Source organism: Nicotiana tabacum, chromosome 20, assembly GCF_000715075.1.
Source record: "Nicotiana tabacum cultivar K326 chromosome 20, ASM71507v2, whole genome shotgun sequence".
Classification (NCBI taxonomy): Eukaryota; Viridiplantae; Streptophyta; class Magnoliopsida; order Solanales; family Solanaceae; genus Nicotiana; species Nicotiana tabacum.
In genome coordinates this window covers 65,598,337-65,607,838 of record NC_134099.1, presented here as the reverse complement: position 1 = coordinate 65,607,838, position 9,502 = coordinate 65,598,337, and positions in this window count along the sequence as shown.

Genomic DNA, 9,502 nt, shown 5'->3' with positions numbered 1-9,502 from the left:
TATTTATAATAGTATGACATGAAAATATACGTTATGTTGGTACTCGGTTGAGTAAGGTACCGGGTGCCCGTCGCGGCCCATTGGTTTGGGTCGTGACAGGCTTTCACAGGGCCAGGAAGATCACGACCTGGTAGAAGACTTGGCGGGTGTCGGCCTCACTTGCACGGCTACTTTGAGTCCACTTCTTGGGACATTGTGTCATGCAAGCTATAGGTCAGAGGTGCCACTTCACCCCATGGAAAGCAAAAGGGATGAAGTGCCACACCAGGCCAGGGTAAGAAGGTGAGTAGCGGTGTATAGTCCGAACACCCTCGTGAGCAGCGGTGTAGAGTCCAAATATCTTCCCAAGTCGGAATAAATCAGCCCCCCTACCTCTTATTCTCGAGCCAATGACAACAGTAGTAACAACAACAACAACAACAACGAGGACGACGACGACAAGACGGTGTAATCTCGCTCGGCAAGGAAAAGCCCAGGAAAAAGGCCATGGCGTGGCCGATGAGAACGCCACTATGTAACCTTAAGGCCATGGGCCTCAAACATGGTGGATAACAATGGATGAGGATGGTGAGAAAAAAGGGATGGAAAGATATTGGAAGACACTTGAGTAATGAATTGGTTCCAGAAAGCCCCCATTTATAGAGAAAGGGCAGAGTAACTGGTGAGCATAATCAATACTCTTTTGAAAAACGCAATTGACGGCGCTATCAATGTCCTTGAAAGACGTATCGGTAGGCGCAATTAATGCATTTTTGGAACTGAATCGACAGCGATATTATCGCTTAGAAGGACGAGAATTGGCAATGCATTAAAGGGTGCTGAAAAGTCAAGTTAGCGGGATGCCTCGGTTGCCACAAAAGCCTAAGTCATGGGTATGACATCATCAGTATAGCATTATCACGGGAAATTTGGAAAGATAGTTATCAAGGTCGTTTCTTATCGTTCTACTCTAAGAAACGCGGGGACTATCTATATACAGTAAAATTGGAGGGTCCAATTTTCCATCATTACGACGTCTCGAAGGCTCAAAATCACGGTCGAATTTCATCCCTCGAGGGTTATCGACGCTCGACCTCGGGGCAGTATGAGACCGACGGTTACGGAAAGAAAGTGGCGAGTTCCCAAGGCGTGAAACTAGAGTCGACAAAGTCTGTCAGGCTAGTCTGAGCCCGTATCGTAGCATTAACTAGCTGTCCCATCTCCATATCTTTGTAATAAATGCACTTGTACTATGTTGGGATTACCCCCTTATATAAAGGGGATCTTTGTCATTTTGTAAACATCTGTTGCTCAATACTAAATACACAAGAACATTCTCTCCGCTCTCTAACACATTCTCTTGACCTAGTTACTTCATTTATTGCTCATATTTATTGTGTTCTACTTAAAGTTCATCACTTATTGCATATTATTGGCCATAAAGAGCCGTTATTGATTTATTCATAACTGTTAGTCTCCATCGACCATCCTCGATAGTTACCAGTCGAGCTTCAGACTCGACCCCGAGGCCCTCGATTAGGCAAGCTCGAGGCCTCGATTGACAGCAATTCGGTTTGGTTAACATCTCGTTTCTAAGTCCTTTTCTTGACCATAAATCTTTCACATAGCATCAACTGCCTAACAAACTAGCATAAAAATAGATCACGTATTTTTAGAATCAGTTAATCAAATTTAATTGTTATTACCATTTTCACGGTAAACAGTACTCAACCTCTTACTTTATTGGTGATTAATTTCTCTCACAAGTTGATATTCATCCACGAACTATCATAATTTACAAGTTTGCATCACGTAGTGCCACTACTATACTTATACTCACTGCACCAGGATTATGCATTCATATGCTACAGTCATATGTATAACATCACTATCACGATATAATTAATACTATCAAATTGCATTAAAATGAGAACTGCTCAAGCACTTTTCTCAAAGTATCTTTCATCACCAAAATCAACAACAAAGACGTGGCTAATCTATTATGCTTCTTACTCTTCTGCTCAACTCTTTTTCTCTCGCAACCACACTTATAATGGAGGGTTGCATCCATAAATTGAATATTGAATTATTTACTTTTAGGCAAATCATATCCTTTGCCCACATAACTATTCATACAGATTATTAACGTTGAAAATTTAACTAACTCCCAAACTTCTTTAAACAGAAATTTTGGTAGAAGTTTCTTTGAAAATAGAATTAACCCAAAATTTAAAATATCTTCAATCTCAATTATAACCATGCACACACATCTCATGTATTAGAGACTACTCTTAGCCGTACAAATATTATTTCTACTTTCAAAGTTATCTGCATCGTCCAGCTGAGGAGGATACGTGTGTCCTAGCCGTCTGTTAAGATAGACATTTCAAGTTTAAGCTCTATCAGCTTAAAGCACAAAGAAGGAATGAAAGAAGGAGAAATATCAAAAATGCTTAGTAGTCTCAAGATCATAAATATGGGCGCCTACATACCCATAAGCAAGAATCTACTAAACATTGCTCCATGACCCGGGACTTAAAGCCTAAGCTCTGATACCAACTTTGTGACGTCCCAAACTACCCCCTAGACATGACTGGCACCTAGTTAACACCACCTGCTGGGCGAACCATACTTTCTTACCTTAGCCATTAATTTACAGTATTTGATTAATTAAATGAGTATCCAAATAATCTGATAACTATTACGAACAATTAATATTTCAAAATATAAGAGTAACACTCTAGCCGAAATCCCACACTAGACCATGGAGCATCTAAGAGAATTACAAAAGACCTCATATGAATAAATGATAAAGACTCTTTGGGTAGCCTCCACGAACAATGCGGCGGCTCACTTCAATAACTGAATCAACTAAAGTGAACTCGTCGGCTACTAGCTCCGTCTTCACCAATAGTATCTGCATAGATATGCAAGTAAGAAGTGATTTATACGTAAATATTGTCACACCTCCTTTTTCATCTATACCACGTAAAGGGTGTAAAGGAGTTTTTTCAATTAAAAGACAATTGAAATGGGATTTATTTAAAAGATTCAGAGACACCACTTGGGAGATTTATGGTGTCCCAAGTCACCGGTTGAATCCTGAATCGAGGAAAATATGACTCTGTTTAACAGTCTGCGAACCCGAAATCCGGGTAAGGAATTCTGTTAACCCGGGAAAAGGTGTTAGGCATTCCTGAGTTTCGTGGTTCTAGCACGGTCGCTCAACTGTTATAATCGGCCTAATTATCTGATTTTAAAATACTTTTAAACGTATGTGCCTTTTTTCTAAATTTTGGAAAACCGCTTTTACTTATTTAAAGAATTAATTCAAGGTCATTTAAAACGTATCGCAAGCCACACCACATGAAATGCACCCGTGATTCATGACACGCTCTATTTAACCTTGTTGGAAATTAGAACCGGGTCACATGAAATGCACCCCAAGGTTTTAACATGTTCACTTCTACTATCATTATTCAAAATTATGGTAGGGTCACATGAAATGCACACCCGAGTTTAGGAAAGTAAAACTATTAAAAGAACGCGCCTAAAGCAACTAGCGCAATTAGTTATTCTCCTGAAACTTTGAGATTATAGGAAGGCCATAGATCATAAATATAGTGCGTGAGAGAAAAATGTGACCTTCAACTTCCATGAATTTCCAGCAAACACGGTCATATTCACCCAAAAGAGAACTTAACGACTTATTAACGTTCTGCTAGAATTTAGCAAACCAAACTGACCCTTAGCTCGTATACAATCAAAACCAAACAAATATCCTTAAAAGCAAAAAGCCACTAATTTTAGTTTTATGTCCAATAACCCAAATGGCTCAACTTCGAATTAATCCACACGGTGAACTTTTCATTTTACAAGACTATACAACACATAAATAGTGCGCACTAATTTCCATAAACACATAAACATTAACATAAACATATTATCAGAAACTTTTCATTTTTACGGAAAATTAACCTTATGCGTTGATGTGTTAATCATCTCATATAGATCTTTGGGATTATAAATTTTCCATAACAAACGAAAATATGAAACACTCAACAACTAACAAAGTGCTTTCTACAAAGAAAAGAAACATATCCTAGTAGCAAACAACTATCCACAAAGTTCCCTGATAAACTTATTCAAGCAGCAACGTCAATTATACAATGGAAATATCACACCAAGGGATGCCTCCCAGAGCAGAAAATGATAGAAGCTCAAAAACACATCTATGGAAGTTCAAGATCATCATTAAATTGAAGCAAATAAACTAACTATTCCAAACAAGAAAATTGATCAAACGATGCATTAAACTCATGAATAATACTTGTGAACAGAATAATCAGAGGCAAGAAAAACTGACCAAAAGTAAACAGAACCAGCACCGGAGCTACGAACGTTAACCTCGACAAATTTACGACCTCGCCGGACCCGAACCCGCCTTACCTCGACGTACGAACGCAATGCAGCAACATTCTACACGACTTAAACTCACAAACGACTCCAAAACTTCAGCTGCCTTACGCTCGCTCCCTCACTCTGTTCATGTGCATGACTGTGTGTGTGCGTGTGTTCGCCGGCTTCAATGGTGGTCGTAGGTGAAGTCGTGCCTCTCGTTTCCGATGAACAGCGGCTGGTTTAAGTTGTTTGGTCGCTGGTTTGTGTTGTCATTTGCCGGTGAGGCAGTAACGGAATGAGAGGGGTGAGGTGAGTAAGATCACCGGATTTCCGGCGAAGCTGGTTGGCATCGTTGCTTCTTCTTCAGGCTCCTAGGGTTTTCTTCTATCGTTCCAGCAAAGAAGAGGATGAAAGCTACGTGGGGGGTCGTACGATGAAGAAGAAGACGTGGGGAGGGTGCTTGTATCGTTCTCCTTTTTCTGGTTTTCTAAATGAAAATTAAAACGAGGCCAGGGGTAGTCTCGTGAAGACGATGATCCAAAAGGGGGGTGGGGTCATTTTTTGTCTGCGCAGCTTTTCGCTTTTCAGCCCTTCTTCGTTATCATCCCCTTCTTTTGTTATCCATGCGCAGCTGCCTTCTTTTGTTCCCAGCCTCTTTCTCATTTCAGTTTTCCTCCATGCGCAGCTTTTTGCTGCTTTCTTCGTTTCAGCTTGTTCAACGAAGAAGCTTTCTTTGTTGATGAAGAAAGAGATCCCTGTGCGCAGCTTTCGTTTTAGACCCCTCCACCCCTCTCGTTAGGTGTTAGCTTCTTATATATACATAGGTCTAGGTTAGTTTTGTAGGGTTTTTAGGTTAAGGGGTAGGGGCCTAGGAATTATGGGCTTGGCAATTGTGGGTTAGGTCCAAAATTAGGCCTAAAGATGGGTTGGCTGAGCCCAAGCTCTATTCTTTCGCTGCGAACGAGATTAAAAATATGGGCCCATTTGTTAATTGTTCCTACTATTAAAATAATTATTAAAATAAAGCTAACCATTAAAACAAATCTATTTTTGGTATTTTCAAATATCATATTAGAATAAAAATACGATACTATTGTTGTATATATTTTTTAGATTTTGTTTAGATTAAAAATGACTGTAAAACATTAATGAACCTATTTTTGTGATTTTTTGTTTTCTTGTAATAAAATAAAGTAAAAGAATCAAAATTACTTAAAATATCTATATAATGCCTAAATTAAATATTCTACGCTAATTTATAAAAAATCTTGGGGAGGGTCAAAAATCACATGTCTACAACTGCCCCTCTTTGACTGGAAACGTACAGAGTTTTCAGACAAAGACTGACTAGACAGGTTTTTGACCCGACCCTTATTTGGAGAGACTAAAAATAAGAGAAAAGGGGAATGTGACTGAGCTCTGGTATCTGAGCTGCCTACATATCCTTGGCTATAAAGGAATTAGGCCACGTGTAGTTCAGAGGTGAGTGAGATGATGGAATATGCCGAGGTGGAGAGCCGGTCGAGGTGCCGTTCCACCGGGGTTCCGGTCTGCGGTCCTGTTATTACATCAAAATCAAAAGAAATGAAAAAGACTAGCTAAGCCTGTCAACTACGAGTTACAAGATTCCTATCTATAAGTCTTCTGAAGCTTGATCTTGAGTCTTGAGTGGTTCTTCATGCAGACTTTAGATTTGAACTTTGACGCTAGCTAGTTGCAGGTGCTAGTTCATCCTTCTTCAGCTTTTCGGATCAAAACCAGGCATGCAGTGCTTGTGACCTCGGTCATGTCTTGAGCAGCTCACATCCTTCATCAACTTCTGAATTGCATTCTGAATTGAATTCCCCTTTTTCCAGGTGGGCGCCTGATTGCTGAACTTGAACCGTCTTCACTTGTTACTTGACATTGTTTTCTCTTGTACCTTGAACCATTTTCCCTTGAAACTTGAACTATCTTCCTTCGAAACTGCTTTCCCTTGAAACTCGAGTTGTCTTCCTTCGACACTGCTTTATCTAGAAACTTGAATTGTCTCCCCTTATTCTCCAGGTGGGCGCCTGATTACAACAAAACCGACAAAACAAAGAAATTTTCTGCCCCAGTTTGCACTAGGAAGATTTGTGAGTTGTTAGCAAAATTGTAAACCACTTGTACTATTGATGCAATGATGAAATTAAACTAAAGAATAGACTAGGAAAATTATAAACTAAGCTAGACTAAAAAAACTGACCTTATTCTCCAGGCGGGGCCCCCTGACTGTTAACTTGGAATGTATTCCCTGCTCTCCAGGAAGGCTCCAAATATCAATAAGAACTTGAAAGCTAAACTTGAATTGTACTCCCTTGTTCTACAGGTGGGCTCTTGATTGCTGACTGGAAATGTGTTCCTTGCTCTCCAGGCGGGCTCCTGACTACTGACTTGAAATGGGTTCCCTGCTCTCCAGGCGGGCTCCTGACTGCTGACTTGAAATGTGTTCCCTGCTCTCCAGGCGGGCTCCTGATTGCTGACTTGAAATGTATTCACTACTCTCCAGGCGGGCTCCTCACTTCATGATAGACAAAACAAAGAATTTGGAAGCTAAAATTTAAATTGTACTCCTTCGTCTCCAGGAGGGCTCCTGACTACTGCGCTTGAATGTATTCCCTGCTCTCTAGGCGGGCTCCTGACTGCTGCGCTTGAAAGTATTCCCCGCTCTCCAGGCGGGCTCCTGACTTCATCTTGAAAGTATTCCCTGCTTTCCAGGCGGGCTTCTGACTTTAAGATAGACAAAACAAAGAATTTGAAAGCTAAAATTTAAATTATACTCCCTTGTTCTCCAGGCGGGCTCCTGACTGCTGCGCTTGAAAGTATTCCTTGCTCTCCAGGTGGGCTCCTGACTACTGCATTTGAAAGTATTCCCTGCTCTCCAGGTGGGCTCCTGACTGCTGCATTTGAAAGTATTCCCTGCTCTCCAGGCGGGCTCCTGGCTTCAAAATAGACAAAACAAAGAATTTTGAAAACTAAAATTTAAATTATACTCCCTTGTTCTCCAGGCGGGCTCCTGACTGCTGCATTTGAAAGTATTCCCTGCTCTCCAAGCGGGCTACTGACTTCAAAATAGACAAAACAAAGAAAATTTTCTGCCCCAGTTTGGTAACTGGGCAATTTGTAAGTTGTTAGCAATATTGTAAACCAAAATATAACTTGAAATACCAAGACTAGGAAATGTGTCTCCTAGGAGTGGAACATTATTGACTTAAACTAGGAAGTGTGTCTCCTAGGAATGAATTTCAATGACCGAGACTAGGAAGTGCGTCTCCTAGGGGTGAGAACTTCAGTGACTAAAACTCATACGATCCAAACTAGGAAGTGTGTCTCCTGAAAGTGTATCCTAAAAAAAACAGACTAGGAAGTGCGTCTCCTAAGGGTATAACTATAGTGTGTGGAACTAGGAATTGCGTCTCCTAGGGGAAAGCTCAATGTAGGAAGTGCGTCTCCTAGAACAAAAATATAACCTGAAAAACCCAGACTAGGAAGTGCATCTCCTAGGGGTGAAACTTCAATGACTCAAACTAGGAAGTGTGTCTCCTGAAAGTGTATCCTAAAAAAAACCCAGACTAGGAAGTGCGTCTCCTAAGGGTATAACTTTAGTGCGTGGAACCAGGAATCGCGTCTCCTAGGGGAAAGCTCAATGTAGGAAGTGTGTCTCCTAAAACAAAAATATAACCTAAAAAACCCAGACTAGGAAGTGCCTCTCCTAGGGGTGAAACTTCAATGACTCAAACTAGGAAGTGTGTCTACCACGAATGAACTTAAATAAACCAGACTAGGAAGTGCATCTCCTAGGAGAAAATCTCAATTTAGGAAGTATGTCTCCTAAAACAACAATATAACCCGAAAGACCCAGACTAGGAAGTGCATCTCCTAGGGGTGATGTGTGATCTTCTCAATAGCCTTTGCGCAAGCAGAATTGGGGCATTACACCTGAAAATTTCAAACTTCCAAGCTTTGATATGAACATAGCTTCCATCCCTGTTTCAAACAAAGAAAACTTGTGAGTTTAAACATGGTGGTTGGTTTGTGGCCTTGACTTTGTGGCGGATGCTCCTTCACTTGCCATGATAACTTTGATTTCACCTTGAAAGACATTGCTCATTTATTGACTAACCAATTTCTCTGTCACCCTTATCACAAAAAATACCTCTTCTCCGTTCAGACCCAATACCCTCTATCTATTGCATTGCTCATGAACCGACGTCTATCAAACCTTTGTGTTTCACATGAATCCCAAACCACGTTAATTGTCATCCACTTAGTGCACATGCTATTTTTTTTCTGACTTAAATCACTGGCCTAGGCCTTGAAGTCTATTGTTCCCTCACTTGTCACGATAACTTTGATTTCTGCTTGGAAGACCTCGCTTGTCACTGGTTAACCACTTTCTTTGTTGATCTCATCACAGAGAATACCTTTGACCCGTTCACACAACATCCTCTATCTATTGCACTGTTCATGAATTGAAATATACCAAACCTTTGTATTTCTCATGGACCTCAAAGCATGTTGATCGTTACCAACTCAGTACGCTTGTTATTCTTTCCTGACTTATGACACTGTGACGTGCTAGCCAGATCTCGTTTTGTGCAATTGGAAAGCTAGTGGCAAATTTTGAAGCCATTTCTTACTTGTTTTGACCAAACAGACTCAGGAAGAGGAAATAAACAAGACAAAGGGAACAGAGTAAAGGACAAAGGAAAGAAGTGATTCCTAACAAGAAAACTACAAAGTAGAAACCTATCAGATGTGGATACCAACTATAATGACCATGACATGCACCTATGGCCTATTCTGTTGAGTAAGTCTGATGTTCAACTCCTGTTATACCCCCTAAATCGTGAAACTGGGCTTTAATGCTCCAATTATCCAATCTGACTCACAATCCTTATTCGACTTGTAGTGCCCAGAGAGTTTTCACTATCAAGCCTCTCTCATTTGTTCTTTCTCTCAACTTATCGTCGCCTTACGGTGCCCGTGAGGGTTTTTACCAATAAGACTCTCTCATTTTTTACTTCTCTCAGCTCCCGTTGCCTTACGGTGCCCGTGAGGGTTTTCACCAATAAGACTCTCTCATTTTTGACTTCTCTCA